This window comes from Rattus rattus, chromosome 7 (genome assembly GCF_011064425.1).
Source record: "Rattus rattus isolate New Zealand chromosome 7, Rrattus_CSIRO_v1, whole genome shotgun sequence".
Classification (NCBI taxonomy): Eukaryota; Metazoa; Chordata; class Mammalia; order Rodentia; family Muridae; genus Rattus; species Rattus rattus.
This window is the reverse complement of record NC_046160.1, coordinates 94,651,776-94,672,909: the sequence shown is the minus strand read 5'-3', so window position 1 is coordinate 94,672,909 and position 21,134 is coordinate 94,651,776. Positions and strand designations below refer to the sequence as shown.

Genomic DNA, 21,134 nt, shown 5'->3' with positions numbered 1-21,134 from the left:
CACTTCCCCACATCCTAATAACTTTTCTCTTCCACTGCATCTGCTCTGTGGTGGGCTAGAGGAGAGCTTAAGAGGAGGTTTCAAAACATTTATGCCTACAGGTGACACCCAAAGTGCCTTAGGCATAATGGGTAACTCTGCTTCTAATGTGGTAGAGGGAACTGTAGATTCTGAGGGGTTAGCAATGTTACTGAAGGAAATTGGTAAAATGGCAGCTACAGTTGCGGTAGTATCCTACTCTATGTTCCTGGAGGGGGATTTTTGGTTTTACTTTGTATGTTCACATGCTATTCTAAAGTTTGGAGAGAAGGCCAAAAACTCAGAAGTTTCACTCAATTCTCTTCTGCTAGAAAGGATTACAGACTTGCTTATGCACATAGAGATTTTGACTAGAAGTTGAAATGCTCGGAAAGCAAAAAGTCATGACGAGAACAATGTTTTTAGACTTGGTAAATGAGACTGGGAATGCACCCCATGGTGAAAAGGAGAAAGAAATAGACTGGAAGGGAAAGTGTTGCCCTGCCCTGCTCCTGTGCTTTCACTACCAGGTGCCCAAATGCCTCAGGGAGACAAGGGGTTGGGAAGAGCAGGAGGCAGCACAGGCACAAAGGGTTAGTGTGTGAGTGAGTGCATTACCACAGGTTTTGCTTGGGCCTACAGAGGCACCTTCATCCTTCCCAGTGTCTCTACAGCATGTGCCTGCTACTGGTGCTATTCCTGCCACTGAGCTGACCTGGTGACTGATAGAAATGCTAGATTTAAAGCATTTTGAAGAATCTGTTTTTTGTATCATTTATACTCTTCCTATGTTAATGAAAGGCTAAAGAACTAGGCCAGAGCATGAGGTGATCCCACAAGATGGATGGAAGGGGTTGGTGTCAGCTGGTCAACAATTACTGTGGTTGTGGTGGTGAAGGCATGAAACTACAGAACCCGCCCTTGTAATTTCGCAAGTGGAATAACTTATTAAAGAACAGCTGCTTGGTGAAGGATGTTATGCTGACTTACAGGACCAAATCGGATCTGAGGGTGTAATTGAACAATGTTGTGTTGCAACTTTAAGAGCTTGGGGTCTGGTTGCAGAACCTGAGGAGGAAAATCTACCTCTTTACTAAAATAGGATTCTGGAGAATTCCTTTAGAGAATTCTTACAGAGGTTAAGTTCAGCTGTTTATAGAACCCTATCAGACTCAGAAACTAGACAGCCATTGATAGAAATATTGGCTTTTGGGGATGTAAACACAGAATGTAAGAGAGTAATTAGACCATTGAAAGCATGTCGAGCCCTATAGATGAATGCATAAGGGAGACCACTGGTATAGGTTCTCAGGAGTATAATGCAAATATCACAGGGCAAATGGTGGCTAGAGATATCAGCAATCAAAATGCTTGATGTTTTAACTGTAGACAATTTGGTGATTTCCCAAGAAATTGTAAGGCCAAAGGTCCAGAGTTCACAATGACAGGTGCATTGATTCTAGAGAATACGGTAACCGTACCTAAGACCTTGCAGGTTCTGGTTACTGTGAGCTACAGAGGATTCTAGGCTACTGCAGCCTTTGACATTGGTCAAAGGATTTGCCAGTCTGAGTCTGAACAAGGAAACCTCTTGCCATTGGGAACCAAACTGTCCTGTGGATTGCTGTCTGTATGCAGGCAAGGCCAGGTACAAATCTTTATTACTTACATGAGCCTGTGATTGGGCAGTGGGAAAAGAAGGCAGGGCTGAAAGTTTAGAGAGAGGGGACAGAGAGATAACCAGGAAGAGACAGGAGATGGAGGAAGGTGAACCGGATGCACAAGGATCTGAGTCATCTTCATCTTCTCTGTGTCTTCTTCCTGTCTGTCTCTTCGGACAAAGGAGGACATAATTTTTAGGGTTTCGAATTTTGGCCTGTGCTCTGACAGAACCCGCCAAGCCACCTTGGTTCCAAGGGTTAAATGAGAGAAGAGTAGAAGAGCAGAAAGGCGGCCCGCCATGGACATATGGGGGGAGGGATGGGGGAAGGGGCAAGAGCAGCAAAGAACAAAGAGCAAGAGAAGTAAGAGAGGGGAAGACAGGGCAAGCAGCCCCTTTTCTAGTGTCAGGCATAGCTGGCTATTGCCAGGCAACTGTGGGTAGTGCATACCTGGCTGTTCCCATGCAGCTGTGCTCTTTGAGCTTAGACAGAATACCAACATTTTGGTTTAATTAAAAAAATAGTAGACTTGATGGTGAAGCAAGAAGGGTTGTTGTGATTTCTGAGTTACTTCCTGCTTGCTTTGCAGCGATGTGTCTCTAGAACCTAAAAAGATGGGGATGGGGTTATTTGTTCAGTCTAGAGTTTGCTGTCTCCCTGTTGTCCATGGTCTGTGGAACCATCTGAGTATAGGTCAGAAGGAACAGATCCAAAGAAGCATCTGTGTCTGTGAGAGGAGATTGGAACATCTGGAGGTCGCTTCTCTAGGGCTGTCCTGGGTGTAGTAAGCGCCTGGACTTGATGAGGTGCTGGAACATGCATACTTATTATAGGCACGGAATAAAATTAAGCATGTTTCAGGAGATAAGTAAACTTTTTCTTAGATGGAAATTTGAAAAGCAAGAGGACTCCCACCCTTTGGAATAGGTTGTATGTGGATGTTGAGGCAGATGAACTTATCTGAGTGGAATCTATTTATTCCATAAGACATAGGTCTGAGTGGGATTCCTGTAGCTTATAAGTTTCCATTCTTTAAGATCGGCAGAGCAAGGTATAAGCGGGAGCACTCAAGTACCCATAGTTGGGACAGTGGTGTGGACAGCTGGGGCAATGTGTGCAGGCGGTGTTGTTAGCACGCTGGAGCAAAGTCCCGGACAGAAAGAGAGCTGGCTTATGCAAGGGTCTTAGGTCCCAGATAGTAGGAAACGGGCCTGATAGACAGGGTTCCTCCTAAACGGGGTCAGACCTGCTTTTCACAGGGCAGGAACCAGGAGCTACAGCAACAAGCATGGGAGAAGAGGGAGGCCTGGGGATGGGGCCAGACAGAGAGAATGGTTTCTGGTTAGTGTAAATTAGACCAAAACATCCCAGGAAATGGGGACAGGCATTGAAGACCTATAGACCCATGGGTGAGAATAGGGATTAATTGCCCCAACTTGTGCTCGGGCTAGATTTAGAGCCGGTGCTCCTGGGCCAGAGAGCAGTCTATCCAGGCCTGGGCTGGCATTAAACCGTCTCAAAAAGAGAAAGTCTCACCCAAGGGAAAAGTTCCTAGAAGGAGGCTCTGTGAAAGGCTCTATCCCCAGAGGTAGCTCCAGTAGCTCCAAGCTCAAGAACGCTCCCCTGAAACCCTGTGTACCCCATGGAAAGCCATCTTTGAGGTAAAGCACACAGAGGTCGAGTAAGTACTGCTCACCTGCATGAGTTTGAAGAGGGCGCTCTCCTGGGTGGGCAGCTATAAGCAGGGCATCCTGGTGACGGGAGGCCTGCTGGAGTGGTGTAAGTCCTGAGATCCCCGCAGCCAGCAGGCGTTGGTGGTTTGATGGCGTCGATGGTGTGGCAGCAGCTGTGATCAAATCCCTGTGATGCTCACAAAAGTGGCAGCAGATGTAATGGCAGGGCCCAACAGCAGGACGCTTGGTAGCAATCTCGAGTCATGTTCACAGAAGTGGCATTCCTCTCCGTTCTTCCTTGCCAAGCCAGGGAGAGCACAGAGCCAATGGTGAGCAACTGCAGCTGTGCCCACAGACCCGTGTGAACTGTGGACAATGCAGCAACGAGGCTGGAGTGCATAGGTTCCCTCCACCTCCACCAAGGTTCTGCCAAGGTAAGCTGGCGGTTGCCTCGGGCAGAAGAGGCAGGTGTTGGGAAAGGCCTATCCTCTGTCTCGGGGTCAGCAGAGGGATGGTGGAAAAACCAGGCAATGTGGGCAGGCTGAAATCAAAATGCTCACCTGGGGGGCATCCGAGTCAAGGCACCAATGTTAAGGTTCCTGGTTTGATCCAGGATTTCGGAACCAGTGTTAGGGTTTTGAATCTTGGCCCATGCCTGGACAGAACACACCCAGCCACCATTGTTCCTTGTGGAGAAACTTAATGAGAGGAGTAGCAGAGTGGATAGACCACTGTCAGGCACATCTGGCTGTTGCCAGGCAACTGTGGGGCAGAGAATATCTGGCTGTCCTGAGGTACCTGTGGTTATAGAGCTTGGGGAGAATACCAACAATAATCATGTAAGGGCTCTGGAAAAGCCAGGTTCTGCAGCCTTGGGAGGGAGGTCAAAGATACCTGGCAGGAGATGGTAGAACAAGCCTCAGGTTTAGAGCAGGAGGAGACACAGAGATAATGAACTGGTAACTCCCTCCTGGAAGACCTGCATTATCTTTGTCTAGAAATTGTGTCTGGTAGACAAGTTATAAAATGTTTTTTTAAAGATTTTCTGCATGTGAGTACGCTGTCCCTGTCCTCAGACACACCAGCAGGGACATCAGATCCTATTTCATATGTTGTGAGTCACATTTTTATTGCTGGCAATTGAAGTCAGACCCCTGGAAGAATAGTCGGTTCTCTTAATCCCTGAGCCATCTCTCCAGCCCTGTGTCTTTTGTCCACAGATTCAAAGGTCTCGGAGGCAAGCTGGTGCAAGAACCCACAAAGCAGTGGTGGAGAGAGAAAGAGGCCAGGTTAGGGTTGGCAATGGCCAATCCCAGAGCTAAGCATGGTGGAAGAAGAAGAAAGGCAGGAGGGGCTGGTAGCATTGGCTGCAGTCTGGGCTGAGGTGGTAGTGATTGTAAAACTACAGGCAGCCCTGTAAGCTAGAGGCCCCTTGGCAACCAATGGAGACATTTTCCTTTTGGTCAGTCAGGAGGTACCAAGCAGGCAAGAAAAGTAGGTGTTTCTGATCTTATCCATGGCTGCAGAGAAAGTGTAGCTTTGATCTGGCCACATATCCCTCTTACATTATCCCCAAAAGTCACATGATATAAGTGGATCACTGGTGTGGATGGTTCCTTACCTTCATGGACAGTGGGAGTAATCTTGGGAAGAAGTGGATTCACTTCTCAAGGACTCATGGTCTATCCAGGTGTAGTAGATGGGGATCACAAGGAAGAAATAAAACCTGCTAAAGGGGAGGAAGGAGATAGAATTGCTCAGCTATTTCCCTACATCTGGAGCAAGGCTGCTCCTGTGGCATGAACAGGGGCTTTTGGAAGCACTGGGGAAGGTGTGCTCTGGCACACAGGTCTATGATCAGAGACCCAGATTGTCCAAATACCGGTGTGGGCATAGAAGGATTGGTACATACAGGAGGTGATGTTACTATACTTTCCCAACATACTTGGAATCCAGATTGGCCACTTCGGGTTTTGATACAATTTTTAGGAATTGGTAAGATAACATGAATAGGATGGTGTCCAATCGATTGCCTGTATGGGACCAGAAGGCCAAAAAGAGAAATTGAGACCTTATACGGGTGACATACCCATAAACTTATGGGGAAGGGAAGTTTTACAACAATTGGTATCAAAATAATATCCCTGCAAATGCAGGGACAGCAAATGATGGAATTAGGGTGATACGATAGTTGCTCGTGGCAAAGGATTGATACATGTGACAGAGCACAAGATCAAAAACCAGCAGCCTTGCTCCTAAAACGGTTATCAAACCCACCTTTTCAAGAGCAGGGCCCAGAAAAAAGACAAATTGCATCGTGAATGGCTGGAGACTGAACATTACTGAGTCTATGACTTGATTTGGGACACTGGTTTGTAAAGGAATCAGGTAAATGGAGGATCTCTCAGAGGCAGTTCAAGCCTTAAGATAGTTAATGTCAGGTGTCTTGCTTGGACATCTTTCATCTTTGTTACCTATCATGGCCAGTTAATAATTGACTTGAAGGATTGCTTTTTCTCAATACTTGTCTGTGAAGAAAGACAAGGAACGATTTGCCACCTCAGATGCTGCTTTGAATAAATCATCCACTAAAGAGGTAGAACTGCAAAGGACCTCCAAAGGGAGTGCTAAATCGTTCACCTTTGTCATATTTTTGTGTAACAACCATTTGCAATTATTCGTAAGCTATTCCCTCGATCTCTCAGTTACCATTATATGGATGACATTCTGTTGGCTGATTCTGATAAAGATGGGTTAAGAGAATATTGTAACATTAAAAATTCTCCAGGGGATTACAGTTGCTCCAGAAAAAATTAAGGGGATTCACTAGTTTTCTGGGAATGCCAACGAAAATAGCCCAAAGATACAGATCTGCTAGGGACCAGACCCATGATTTTCCCCAGATGCTGGATGACCAAACTTCTGAGGATCTTCCTATGTGCATGATCATAAGGAATGCAGTTAAAAGGGCATACACTCTCCACCATTCACAGAACAGGGTGGTTTGTCATTGATGTCTCATCAGGCACTGACCCTCAATGTTCTTCATTGGGAAAATGGAACTGCAAGTGTGAAAGTAGAGGTTATTGAAATCTGCCCGGCTCGGAATGGTTCAACCAGAGTCTGATGGGAGGTGCTCATCCAGAGTGGGGGATGACCTGGTTAACAGTATGAAGGGGAAATTTATGCTTCTACAGAGGGAATAAATGGCTACAAATCGCATGCAAATCAACTTCAAAAGGGCTAGCACAGAAACTAGAGAGACACATTGGGCAACAAAGGCTACAGCTACCTTTCCTCAAACTAACCATCTTTTTCTCTTTGGGGCCCATACAGGAATTCTTCACCCCAATTCAGCAGGAAGCAGTTTTCTGAAGATCGTCGCCCTAGTCCCTTAAGGTGGGGTGGATAAGTTTGGTCATTTGATGTGATACAATTGTTATCTAGATGGAAGGTTATTATGAGTTATGATCAGAGATTGATAGACATTTAAAGTCATTTTGTTGGAATTACGTTACATTAGAATTTGAAGGTTTTTTTCATTAAGTTTTTAGAATTTTCAGATTTTTGTTTTACCATTACATTTGGAAAGCAATTGAAGTTTTTGTTTGCATTGTATTTTGATGGAAATTTAAATTGTTCTGAAGCACCATATATTGATAGAAACCTGAGGTGTTTTTTTTTTTTAAAGTATTGTATATTGATAGAAAGGTAAGGTTTTGTTAAGTACTTGACTATACTATGCATGTGGCATTTATTGAAAATGTGATGGTTTTACAATAATTCCGTTGTGTGTAGATTGCTCATGATAGGGAAAAGGACAATTCTTAAAGAAAAATGGGTATATGAAGAGGAAACTCCTAGGTCTTTAAAAAGTTAATTTTGCCAAATGATTTGCTCAGGCACAGAGATGAAAGGATGTCTTAGTAAAGCAAACACGTCATAGACTTTTCCTGAAGCAGACACAGGTGAAAGGATGTTTGGATATAGCAGACACGTGAAAGGGCTCCTGATGAAGGAGTATAAATCTGACCCCACAGACAGTGGGAGATGAGCACTGAGCTTTGGTTTGCTCCACCTCGCCATTCTTCAGTAAGGACACTGCATGTATTGGTTCCCCTTACATAGCGTGGTTGAGCTCAACCTGTGATAAAGCTGCCATGGAGAGAAGCTCGCCCAAGAACTGCTTGTGAGGGTCCTGCAGCAGCTTGTCACCTCTGTGGCCTGACCTCAGGTGGGTGGCCAGCCTCGTGATGTTTTAGGATTGAACTACAGCTGCCTGGTGTCTGCTTGCTGACAGGACTGGACTGTGGCTGCTGGCTTCTGCCTCTTTTCTGCCTGCCTAGAGGACTGGTCTGCAGCTGCTGAGTCCTGTTTGGTGTTTGCTCTGGGACTGAACAACTGTCCAAGGAGAGGGAGCTTAATCCAGAGAACTACTGCTGAGCAGGTCCACTTCCCCACATCCTAATAACTTTTCTCTTCCACTACCTCTGCTCTGTGGTGGGCTAGAGGAGAGCTTAAGAGGAGGTTTCATAACATTTATGCCTACAGGTGGCACCCAAAGTGCCTTAGGCATAATGGGAAACTCTGCTCCTAATGTGGTAGAGGAAACTAGATTCTGAGGGGTGAGCAATGTTCCTGAAGGAAGTAGGTAAAATGGCAGCTACATTGGCTGAGTGGTCTGCTACAGTGTTCCTGGAGAGGGTGTGTGGTTTTGCTCTGTAGTGTTCACATACCAACTGAAAGTTTGGAGGGAAGGCCGAAAAGGTTCACTCAATTCTCTTTTGCTAAAAAAGATTACAGACTTGGCTATGCACTGAGAGTTTGGAACTAGAAGTTGAAATGATTGGAAAGAAAAACAGGCCAAGGGGAGAACAAGGTTCAGGCTTGGTGAATGAGACTGGTAATGCACCCCATGATGAAAAGGGGAAAGAAAGAGAGTGGAAGGGAAAGTGCAGCCCTGCCCTGCTCCCCAGCTTTCACTACCAGGTGCCCAAATGCCTCAGGGAGACAAGGGGCTGGGAAGAGCAGGAGGTAGCACAGGTACAAAGGGTTAGTGTGTGAGTGAGTGCATTACCACAGGTTTTGCTTGGGCCTCTTGAGGCACCTGCATCCTTCCCAGTGTCTCTGCAGCATGTGCCTGGTACTGATGCTATTGCTGCCACTGAGTTGACCTGGTGACTGATAGAAATGCTAGATTTAAAGCATTTTGAACAGTCTGTTTTTTTGTATCATTTATACTCTTCCTATGTTAATGAAAGGCTAAAGAACTAGGCCAGAGCATGAGGTGATCCCACAAGATGGGAAGGGGTTGTGTCAGGTGGTCAACAATTACTGTGGATGTCCAGGTGGAGGCATGAAACTACAGAACCAGCCCTTGTGATTAACAAGTGGAATAACTGTTACTAAAGACCAGCTGCTTGGTGATGGGCGTTATGCTGACTTACAGGAGCAAAGCAGATCTGAAGGTGTAAATGAACAATGGTGAGTTGCAACTTTAAGAGCTTGGGGTCTGGTTGCAGAACCTGAGGGAAAAAAATCTACCTCTTTACTAAAATAGGATTCTGGAGAATTCCTTTAGAGAATTCTTAACAGAGGTTAAGTTCAGCTGTTTATAGAACCCTATCAGACTCAGAAAGTAGACAGTCATTGATAGAAATATTGTCTTTTGGGGATGCAAACACAGAATGTAAGAGAGCAGTTAGACCATTGAAAGCATGTAGAGCCCATGTAGATGAATGCATATGGGAGACCACTGGTATAGTTTCTCAGGAGTATAATGGAAATATCATAGGGCAAATGGTGGCTAGAGATATCAGCAATCAAAATGCTTGATGTTTTAACTGTACACAACTTGGTCACTTCCCAAGAAATTGTAAGGCCAAAGGGTCCAGAGTTCAAATGACAGGTGCATTGATTCTAGAGAATACGGTAATCGTAGCTAAGACCAAGCAGGTTCTGGTTACTGTGAGCTACAGAGGCTTCTAGGCTACTGCAGCCTTTGACATTGGTCAAAGGATTTGCCAGTCTGAGTCTGAACAAGGAAACCTCTTGCCATTGGGAACCAAACTGACCTGTGGATTGCTGTCTGTATGCAGGTGAGGCCAGGTACAAATCTTAATTAGTTACATGAGCCTGTGATTGGGCAGTGGGAAAAGAAGGCAGGGCTGAAAGTTTTAGAGAGAGGGGACAGAAAGATGACCAGGAAGAGATAGGAGATGGAGGAAGGTGAACCGGATGCACATGGATCTGAGTCATCTTCATCTTCTCTGTGTCTTCTTCCTGTCTGTCTCTTCGGACAAAGGAGGACATAATTGTTAGGGTTTCGAATTTTGGCCTGTGCCCTGACAGAACAAGCCAAGCCACCATGGTTCCAGGTGAAGAGGTTAAATGAGAGAAGAGTAGAAGAGCAGAAAGGCGGCTGGCCATGGACATATGGGGGGAGGGATGGGGAAGGGGGCAAGAGCAGCAAAGAACAAAGAGCAAGAGAAGTAAGAGAGGGTAAGACAGGGCAAGCAGCCCCTTTTCTAGTGTCAGGCATAGCTGGCTATTGCCAGGCAACTGTGGGTAGTGCATACCTGGCTGTTCCCATGCAGCTGTGCTCTTTGAGCTTAGACAGAACACCAACATTCTCCCATTTTGGTTTAATTAAAAAAGAGTAGACTCGATGGTGTAGCAGGAATTGGGTTGTGATCTCTGACTTACTTCCTGCTTGCTTTGCACTGATGTGTCTCTTAAACCTAAAAAGATGGGGATGGGGTTATTTGTTCAGTCTAGTTTTCTGTCTCCATGTTGTCCATGGTCTGTGGAACCATCCAAGTATAGGTCAGAAGGAACAGATCCAATAGAAGCATCTGTGTCTGTGAGAGGACATTGGAACATACTGGAGGTCGCTTCTGTGGAGCTGTCCTGGGTGTAGTAATTGCCTGGACTTGGCAAGATGCTGAAACACACATTTATTATAGGCAGAGAATAAGATTAAGCGCGTTTGGGAGAAAACTTTTTCTTAGATGTACATTTGAAACCCAGAGGACTTCCACCCTTTGGAATAGGCAGTAAGTGGGATCTTCAGGGAGACGTACTTATCCGAGTGGAGTCTATTTGGTCCATAAGAGGTAGGTCTGAGTGTTTCCTGTAGATTATGTTTACCTTCTTTGAGATCTGCAGAGCAAAGGAGAAGCAAGAGTGTGCAAGCACACACAGCTGGGACACTGATGTGCTCAGATGAGGCACTGTGCTTTGGTGGCAGAGTGAGCACGAAGTAGCAAAGTCCCAGACACAAGAGAGACCTTACTTGTACAAGGGTCTTAGTGGTCAGACACCTGTGGGAACACAGGCCTCACACAGGGTTCCTGCAGAAAGGGGTCAGACCGGATTTTCACAGGCACAAACCAGGATCTACAGCAACAAAGAAGGGAGAAGAGGGAGGCCTGGGTATGGGCCAGACAGAGACATTGTTTTCTGTTTAGTGTAAATTACATCCCAGGACATGGGGACAGGCAGTGAAGAACTAGAGACCCATGGGTGAGAATAGGGATTAATTGCCCTGACTTGTGCCGGGTCTAAAGTTAGAGCCAGTGCTCCTGAGCCAGAGAGCAGCCTATCCAGGCCTAGGCCTGGCATTAAACTGTCTCAAAAGGAGAAAGAAGGTCTCACCCAAGGGAAAAGGTCCTAGAAGGGGAGGCTCCATGAAAGGATCTATCCCCAGAAGCAGCACAGCTAGCTCTCCAAGCTCAAGAATGCTCTCCTGAAACCATGTGTTCACAGGGAAAGTGAAGCCCTGAGGTAAAGAAAGTGCACAGAGGTTGAGTAAGTACCGCTCACCAGCACATGCTGAAGAGGGCACTCTCGTGGGTGGACAGCTAAGAACAGGGCATCATGGCGATGGGGAAGCCTGAGGAGTGGTGTAAGTCCTGAAGGCCCCCAGCAGCCAGCAGGTGGTGGTCTGATGTAGATGGTGAGGCAGCAGCTCTGATCGAATCCCTCTGATACTTGCAGAAGCCACAGAAGTTTTAATGACAGTGTCCATCAGCAGGATGCTCGTTGATAATCTCCGGTTATGTGCACAGAAATAGCATACACCTCCATTTTTCCTTGCCACACCCAGTGTGAGTGAGTAGTCCATGGCAAGCAAGTGTGACTGGGCCCTGGGCCCAGAGTGGACTGCGGGCAGTGGGGCGATGTGGCAGGAGTGCATGGTTCCATCCATCTCGACTGATGCTCCCAGTTCCTGGCCTTAGGCAGCCCAGGGCAGGCTGTGGGCTGCCTTGGGCAGCAGAGGCATGCAGTGGGAAAGGCCTGTCCTCTACCCCTCAGTCGGTGGCAGGGTGGTGGGAGCATCAGGACATCTGAGCAAGGGAAAATCAAAATCCTCACTCAGGACATCCGAGTGAACAGCACCAATGTTAGGGTTCCTGCTTCAATCCCAGGCTTAGGCAACAATGTCAGGGTTTCGAATCTCAGACCGTGCCCAGACAGAACACACCCAGCCACCATGGTTCCACGTGGGGAACTTTAATGAAATGAGAGTAGAGGAGCAGACAGGCAGCCGGCCATGGGCACTTCAATGGAGGGATGGTGAAGGGAGCAAGAGCAGTGAAGAACAGAGTAGGAGAAGTAAGAGGGTAAGAGAGGGCAAGCAGCCCTGGTTATACTGTCAGGCACAGCTGGCTGTTGCAGGGAACTGTAGGGCAGAGCTTACCTGGCTGTTCCCAGGTAGCTGTGTGGGTTTAGCTTAGACAGAAAACCAACAATAATCATGGAAGGGCTCTGGGAAAGCTAGGGTCTGCAGCCTTGGGCGGGTCGTCAAAGATATTTGGCAGGAGATGGTGGAACAAGCCTCAAGTTTAGAGCAGGAGGAGACACAGAGGTAATGAACTGGTAACTCCCACCTGGAAGGCCTGCCTTATCTTTGCATAGCAACTGTGCTTAGTTGGCAAATTATGAAGTCTTTTTTTTCATGTGAATATACTGTCCCTGTCTCTAGAGAACACCAGAAGAGGGCCTCAGATCCCATTACAACTGGTTTTGAGCAACCATGTGTTTTCTGGGAGTTAAAGTCAAACTCTGGGGAGCAGTCAGTTCTCTTAACCTCTGTTTTGGGGAGCCTAGCAGTTTCTTGGTATCAAACTGCAGCCTCCTGGTGTCTGCTTGCTAAGGAACTGAATTGTAGCTGCTGGTTCCTGCCTGTTGTCAGTTTACCTACAGGACTGGTCTGCAGTTGCTGAGTCCTGTTTGGTGGTTGCTCTGGGAGTGAACAGCTGCCCAAGGAGATGGAGCTCAATCCTAAAAAACTACTGGACAGGTCCATTTCCCCACACCCTAGGAACATTTGTCTTCCACTACCCTTCTCTACTGTGGGCTAGAGAAGAACTTAAGATTAGGTTTCAAACCCTTTATGCCTACAGGTGGTACCCAAAGTGCCTGAGGCATAACGAGTAACTCTGCTCCTAATGTGGTAGAGGAAACCGTAGATTCTGAAGGGTGAGCAATGTTCCTCAAGGAAATAGGTAAAATGGCAGCTACAGTTGCTGGTGTCCTCTGATAGTGTCCTGGAGAGGGTGTTTTGTATTTCCATATAGTCTTTACCTCCTATTTTGAAAATTTGTAATAAAGCCCAAAAACTTTAAAGTTCACTCAATTATCTTCTGCTAGAAAAGATTGCAGACTCGGCCATGGACATAGAGTTTGTGACTAGAAGTGGAAATGCTTGGAAAGGAAAAAGAGCCAGGGGGAGAACAAGGCTTGGTGAATGAGACTGGGAATGTACCCCATGAAGGAAAGGGAAAGAAATAGACTGGAAGGGAAGGAGCCACCCTGCCCTGCTCCCCGTGCTTTCACTACCAGGTGCCCAAATGCCTCAGGGAGACAAGGGGCTGGGAAGACCAGGAGGCAGCACAGGTACAAACTGGTAATGTATAAGTGAGTGCATTACCACAACTTTCGCTTGGGCCTCCAGAGGCACCTGCATCCTTCCCAGTGTCTCTGCAGCATGTGCCTGCTACTGATGCTATTCCTGCCACTGAGCTGACCCTTCAACTGATAGAAATGCTAGATTTAAAGCATTTTGAAGAATCTGTTGCTTTGTATCATTTACACTCTTCCTATATTAATGAAACACTAAATAACTAGGCCACAGAATGAGGTGATCCCACGAGATTAGATGGAAGGGGTTGATGTCAGCTGGTCAACAATGACAATGGTTTTCATGGTGGAGGCATGAAGATACAGAACCAGCCCTGTAATTAACAAGTGGAATAACTGTTACTGAAGACGAGCTGCTTGGTGATGGGCATCATGCTGTCTTAGGGGAATAAATCAGATCTGATGGGGTGATTGAACAATGGTGCTTGCAACTTTAGGAGCTTGGGATTTGGTTGCAGGATCTGGGGGAAATTTTCTTTTACTAAAATAGGATTCTGAAGAATCCTTTAGAGAATTCTTACAGAGGTTGAGTTCAACTGTGAATATAACCATATCAGACTTTAAAAACAGAAAGTCATTGATAGAAATATGTTTTTGAGAATGCAAACACCAAATGTGAGAGAGCAGTTAGACCATTGAAAGCCATGTAGAGCCCCTATAGAGGAATGGATAAGGGAAACCACTGGTATTGCTTGTCAGGGGTATAATGCCAATATCATATGGCAAATGGTGGCTAGATTTATCAGCAATCAAAATGCCTGATGTTTTAATTGAGGCCCATTGGGTCATTTACAAAGACATTGTAAGGCCAAAGTATCCAGACTTCAAAATAACAAGTGCAATGATTGAAGGGAATATGGTAATCCTAGCTAAGAACAGGCAGGTTCTGGTTATTGTGAGCTACAGAGGCTTCCAGGCTACTGCAGCCTCTGTGCAAAAGGCAGACATTGGTCAAAGGATTGGCAGTCTGAGAGCCACAGGGATCTGCTTCATCTCCATCTTTTCTGTCCCTCTCTTCTCTGTCCTTCTCTCTTTGGAGGAAGATGGACATAATAATTGTTAGGGTTTTGAATCTTGGCCCGTGCCTGGACAGAACACGCCAAGCCACCATGTTTCCACGTGGAGAACTTTAATGTTTAGAGTAGTAGAGCCAAAATATTGGCCGGCCATGGGAACATGAAGTGGGGGATTGGGAAACGGGCAGGAGCAGTAAAGAAAGAGTAAGAGAGAAATAAGAGGGTAAGAGGGCAAGCAGCCCCTTTGAGAGTGTCAGGCACAGGTGGCTGTTGCCAGGCATTTGTTGGGTGGAGCGTACCTGGCTGTTCCCATGTAGCTGTGCTCTTGGAGCTTAGACAGAATACCAACATTCCCCTGTTTTGCTTTAATTAAAAAAAATCAGCAGCAAGGGTGAAGCAGGAATTGGGTTGAGGTGATCTGACTACTACTTCTTGCTTGCTCTGTGGTGACTTGTCTCTAGGGAACCTAGAAAAATGGTATGGGGAAGTTTGTACAGTCCTAGAGTTGGCTGCCTCCCTGTTGTCCAGGGTCTGTGGAACTGTCTGAGGATAGGTCAGAAGGAACAGGTCCAATAATAGCATCTGTGTCTGTGAGAGGAGATTGGAACATCTGGAGGTCTCTTCACTGGGGCTGTCCTGGGTCTAATTAGCACCTGGACTTGATGAGGTGCTGGAACATGCATACTTATTATAGGCAGAGAATAAAATTAAGCATGTTGCAGGAGATAAGTAAACTTTAGATGTACATTTAAAAACCAGAGGACTCCTACCCTTTGGAATAGGTAGTAAGAGGGATCTTTAGGCAGATGAACTTATCTGAGTGGAGTCTATATGGTCCATAAAAATAGGTTTGAGTGGGATTCCTGTAGCTCATCGGTGTCCATTCTTCAAGATCGGCAGAGCAAGGTATAAGCGGGAGCTCTCAAGTACATGCAGTTGGGACAGTGGTGTACACAACTGAGACAGTGAGTGCAGGCGGTGTTGTGAGCTCACTGGAGCAAAGTCCCGGACAGAAAGAGAGCTGGCTTATACAAGGGTCTTAGGGTCCCAGAGATGTGGAAAATGGGCCTGATAGACAGGGTTCCTCCTAAACGGGGTCAGACCTGCTTTTCACAGGGCAGGAACCAGGAGCTACAGCAACAAGCATGGGAGAAGAGGGAGGCCTGGGAATGGGGCCAGACAGAGAGAATGGTTTCTGGTTAGTGTAAATTAGACCAAAACATCCCAGGAAATGGGGACATGCGTTGAAGACCTATAGACCCATGGGTGAGAATAGGGATTAACTGACCCAACTGGTTGTGAGCCACCATGTGTTTTCTGGGAATTAAAGTCAAACCTTGGTGAGCAGTCAGTGCTCTTAACCTCTGTGTAATATCTCCAGCCCTGTGTCTTTTGTCCCCAGATTCAAAGGGCTCAGAGGCAAGCTGGTGGCAGGAACCCCAGAGCAGTGATGTGTAGAGAAAGAGGCCAGGTTAGGGTTGGCAGAGGACAATCCCATAACTAAGCTTAGTGGAAGAGAAGGAAAGGCAGGAGGGGCTGGTAGCATTGACCTTAGGCCTGGGCTGCTAAGGTGGTAGTGATTTTAAAACTATAGGGAACACTGAGGGCCTGCCAGCCGGAGTCCCAGAACAAACAATTGAAGTTTTCCTTGTGGTCAGTCTGGACATATGAAGCATAAGGTGTTTCTGATCTTTTACATGGCTACAGAAGAAAGGTTAGCTTTGGATCTGGCCTAAGATCCCTCTTTCATTATCCCCAAAGAGGAAGATTGTAAGTTAACCACTGGTATGTATGGTCCCTTACCTTCAGGGACAGTGGGAATAATCTTGGGAAGAAGTGGATTCACTTCTCAATGATTTATGGTCTACCCAGGTTTAGTAGATGGGGATGGCAAGAAAGAAACCTGCTAAAGGTGAGAAAGGAGATCGAATGGCTGAGTTATTTCCCTACATCAGGAGCAAGGCTGCTCCTGTGGAATGAACAGGGGCTGTTGGGAGCACTGGGAAACGTGTGCTCTGGCAAACAAAGGTCTCTGATCAGAGACCCCAGATTGTCCAAATACAGGTGTGGACATAGAATGGCTGGTTGATCCAGGAGCTGATGTTAGTTTACTTTCCCCCCATAGACCTATAGACCCATGGTGAGAATAGGGATTAATTGCCCCAACTTGCGCTCGGGCTAGATTTAGAGCCAGTGCTCCTGGGCCAGAGAGCAGTCTATCCAGGCCTAGACTGGCATTAAACCGTCTCAAAAAGAGAAAGTCTCACCCAAGGCAAAAGTTCCTAGAAGGAGGCTCTGTGAAAGGATCTATCCCCAGAGGTAGCACCAGTAGCTCCAAGCTCAAGAATGCTCCCCTGAAACCCTGTGTACCCCATGGAAAGCCATCTTTGAGGTAAAGCACCCAGAGGTGGAGTAAGTACTGCTCACCTGCATGAGCTTGAAGAGGGCGCTCTCCTGGGTGGGCAGCTATAAGCAGGGCATCCTGGAGGCCTGCGGGAGTGGTGTAAGTCCTGAGATCCCCCGCAGCCAGCATGCATTGGTGGTTTGATGGCGTCGATGGTGTGGCAGCAGCTGCGATCAAATCCCTGTGATGCTCACAGACGTGGCAGCAGATGTAAAGGCAGGGCCCAACAGCAGGATGCATGGAGGCAATCTCCAGCCATGTGCACAGAAGTGGCAAGCATCTCTATTCTTCCTTGCCAAGCCAGGGAGAGTGCAGAGCCAATGGTGAGCGACTGCAGCTGTGCCCACAGACCCATGTGAACTGTGGGCAATGCAGCAACGAGGCGGGAGTGCATAGGTTCCCTCCACCTCCACCAAGGTTCTGCCAGGATAAGCTGGCAGTTGCAGCGGGAAGCAGAGGCAGGTGTTGGGAAAGGCCTATCCTGTGCCTCAGGGTCAGCAGAGGGATGGTGGAAGAACCAGGCAATGGGGGCAGGGAGAAATCAAAATGCTCACCTGGGGGCATCCAAGTCAAGGCACCAATGTTAAAGTTCCTGGTTTGATCCAGGATTTCGGAACCAGTGTTAGGGTTTTGAATCTTGGCCCATGCCTGGACAGAACACACCCAGCCACCATTGTTCCATGTGGAGAACCTTAATGAGAGAGTAGCAGAGTGCATAGGCCACTGTCAGGCACATCTGGCTGTTGCCAGGCAACTGTGGGGCAGAGAATATCTGGCTGTCCTGAGGTACCTGTGGTTATAGAGCTTGGGGAGAATACCAACAGTAATCATGTAAGGGCTCTGGAAAAGCTAGGCTCTGCAGCCTTGGGAGGGTGGTCAGAGATACATGGCAGGAGATGGTAGAGCAAGCCTCAGGTTTAGAGCAGGAGGAGACAGAGATAATGAACTGTTCAATCCCTCCTGGAAGACCTGCATTATCTTTGTCTAGAAATTGTGCGTGGTAGACAAGTTATAAAATGTTTTTTAAAGATTTTCTGCATGTGAGTACGCTGTCCCTATTCTCAGACACACCAGCAGGGACATCAGATCCTATTTCATGTGGTTGTGAGTCACATTTTTATTGCTGGCAATTGAAGTCAGACCCCTGGAAGAGCAGTCAGTGCTCTTAACCCCTGAGCCATCTCTCCAGCCCTGTGTCTTTTGTCCACAGTGTCTAAGGTCTCAGAGGCAAGCTGGTGGCAAGAATCCACAAAGCAGTGGTGGAGAGAGAAAGAGGCCAGGTTAGGGATGGCAGTGGCCAATCCCAGAGCTAAGCATGGTGGAAGAAGAAGAAAGGCAGGAGGGGCTGGTAGCATTGGCTGCAGTCTGGGCATGAGGTGGTAGTGATTGTAAAACTACAGGCAGCCCTGTAAGCTAGAGGCCCCTCGGCAAACAATGGAGACATTTTCCTTTTGGTCAGGCAGGAGGTACAAAGCAGGCAAGAAAAGTAGGTATTTCTGATCTTATCCATGGCTGCAGAGAAAGTGTAGCTTTGATCTGGCCACATATCCCTCTTACATTATCCCCAAAAGTCGAATGTTATAAGTGGACCACTGGTGTGGTTCTTCCTTACCTTCAGGGACAGTGGGACTAATCTTGGGAAGAAGTGGATTCACTTCTCAGGGACTCATGGTCTATCCAGGTGTAGTAGATGTGGATCACAAGGAAGAAATAAAACCTGCTAAAGGAGAGGACGGAGGTAGAATTGCTCAGTTATTTCCCTATAACAGGGGCAAGGCTGCTCCTGTGGAATTAACAGGGGTTTTTGAGAGCGCTGGGAAACATGTGCTGTGGCACACAGGTCGATGATCTGAGACCCAGATTGTCCAAATATGGGTGTGGACATAGAAGGGTTGGTACATACAGGAGCTGATGTTACTTTCCCAAAAGTCTTGGAATCCAGATTGGCCACCTCAGTTTTGATGCAAATTTATGGGAATTGGTTATTTCAAATAGCATTGTGTCCAATGGATTGCCTGTGTAGGACCAGAAGGACAAAAATAGAAATTGAGACATTATGTGGCTGACATACACTTAAACTTATATCGGGAAGGGTTGTTTTACAACAATTGAGTTCTCAAAATAATAGCCCTGCAGTTCCAGGGACAGGAAATGAGGAAATTAGGGTGACATGGGAGTTACTCCTGGGGAAGGATTGATACAGGTCACAGAGCACAGGTTCTTTATAGCCTGGACTTCTTTAAATCTTTGTTACCACGTCATAGCTTATGGTAACAATTGGCTTGAAAGGTTGTTCTTCAAAATACCCTTGCATGAGAAAGACAGGGGAAGTTTTGCATTCTCCCTACCTAGTTCCAATAATAGTCATCCCCTAAAGAGAGAACTGCAAAGTTCGTCCAAAGGGAATGTTAAATCGTCCAACTTTGTCATATATTTGTGTAACAACCATTCACAATTATTTGTAAGCAATTCCCTCCATCTCTCATTTACCGTTTTATGGAAGACATTCTGTTGGCTGATTCTGATAAAGATGGGTTAGGGAACATAGTAAAACAAAAGATTCTACTATACTTGGGATTGCAGATTGCTCCAGAAAAAATAAAGGGTAGACCCACTAGTTATCTGGGTTATAAAGTCCAACAAACAATTCAACCACCAAGGATACAGATCTGTAGGGACCAGGTGGGGACCATGATTTTCCCCAGATGCTGGGTGAGTAAATCTTCTGCCCTAGGCCTTCCTATGTGCATGATCATAAGGAATGCAGTTAAATGATGCATACACTCTCCACCATTCACAGAACACATGAAGGTTTGCTCATTGACTCCTCTTCATCATCAGAGCCAGGCTGCTCCTTCCACACTTTCACTGGGCAATGATGTCGACTGCAAGTGTGAAAGCAGAGGAGAACACAGTATCTGCCCGGCTCAGCTATGGTTCTCACTCCAGAGTCGGATGGCAAGTCCTCATCCACAGCTGGGTGGATTACACTGTGTTCCCTTCAAATTTAAGCTTTGTATCTTCAGATCCAGGAGAGCCACCACCAATTTCAAGCAGATCCATGCTGAAACCAACTTCTCATTCCATGTCAAAGACACAGCGGGTGTGTGATGCTGCCTGCATGAAGGTCTCAGGGTCAGTACATCTACTGCCCTCATGGAAGCTGATGGTCTTTTGCCTGTTCCATGAGAAGCCTGCTGGTTTCGAGTGTGGCACCAAACTTGACATTGAGGCGACAAAAGGCTCTGGAAGTGTCAACGTCCATATTTAAAACCAACTTTGCCTTTGGATGTGCTCTGGTGACTTCCATCAATTCAATTTCACTGACAAGGTCCTAATGTGGACTCCATTAGTGGAGGCATACTTGACTTGAGACACTTGTTTACAAGGATTTGCATAGGCAATGCTCTCTGGAGGCACCCAAGCCTCTACACCAACTGAATGCCACTCTTGCTTGCACAGTCAAATCCTCTTCCAGTTGTAGTTAGGGCTCTGCTGTCATTCCACTTGTCTGTGGAAAGGAGTCACAAGGCAAGGGCTTTTAGCCACCTCAGATGCTGCTTTAGAATGTCTTCGAGGTCTGATATAGAAAGCTTCCTTATCCTCAGGGAAGAGTTCTTTTTTTTTTTTTTTTTTTTTCTTTTTTCTTTTGGTGTAGAATGTCCTTGACAGTAAAGCCTTCCTTAAGGATATGGCAACCAAAGTTTTCCTTAGTAAAGCTGCTCATGGTTCTTGATATGCCTGCGGAAAACAGCACTGGGTCACTGTTGGACAGACCCAAGGTGAGGACTGCACCAGACCCTGAGGATCATCCAGCCATTTGCTGATGCTGATCCGAGGTGGCGCCGAGCTTCTGGCTAGGGTGGCTGTTGGTGATGTCTGCAGGGTCTGTCCCTCAATATTCTGAATGTTGGTGAAAATGGAACAACACCTGGAAGAGGTTATTGAAAAAACTGAAGAACTAGGCCAAGCAATGTAAGGATGTATTGACATGGGAAGGGAACCCGGTAATAGAATCCAGGGGATCTGTTTATGCTTCTGTATATACAGAATTGAGGAAGTATGGGTACCAACAGAACCTTTTAAAGTTTAGATCTGACTAATAGAACCCTCTTGTGAGCTGAGACAGTGTCTCCACAAAGCAAACAGCCCAGGTGACTCACAGACTGTCTCAGTTACTGATTCTCCTAACTGTGCATGCAAATCAACTTCAAAAGGGCTAGCACAGAAACTAGAAAGACAGATTGGGCAACACATGCTACAGCTACCTTTTCTCAAACTAACCATTTTTTTCTCCTTTGGGGCCCATACAGGAATTCCTCACCCAAATTCAGCAGGAAGCAGTTTTCTGAAGATCGTCGCCCTAGTCCTTTAACATTGTGTGGATAGGTTTTGTCATCTGATGTGTTCTAATTGTTATCTAAGATGGAAGGTTATT

General features: G+C 46.5%; 1 pseudogene; it reads right to left on the bottom strand.

Annotated features, from left to right (window-relative positions):
* Window positions 1-19,426: 19,426 nt before the first annotated feature.
* LOC116905804 lies at window positions 19,427-20,441 on the bottom strand (annotated as a pseudogene).
* Window positions 20,442-21,134: the final 693 nt, after the last annotated feature.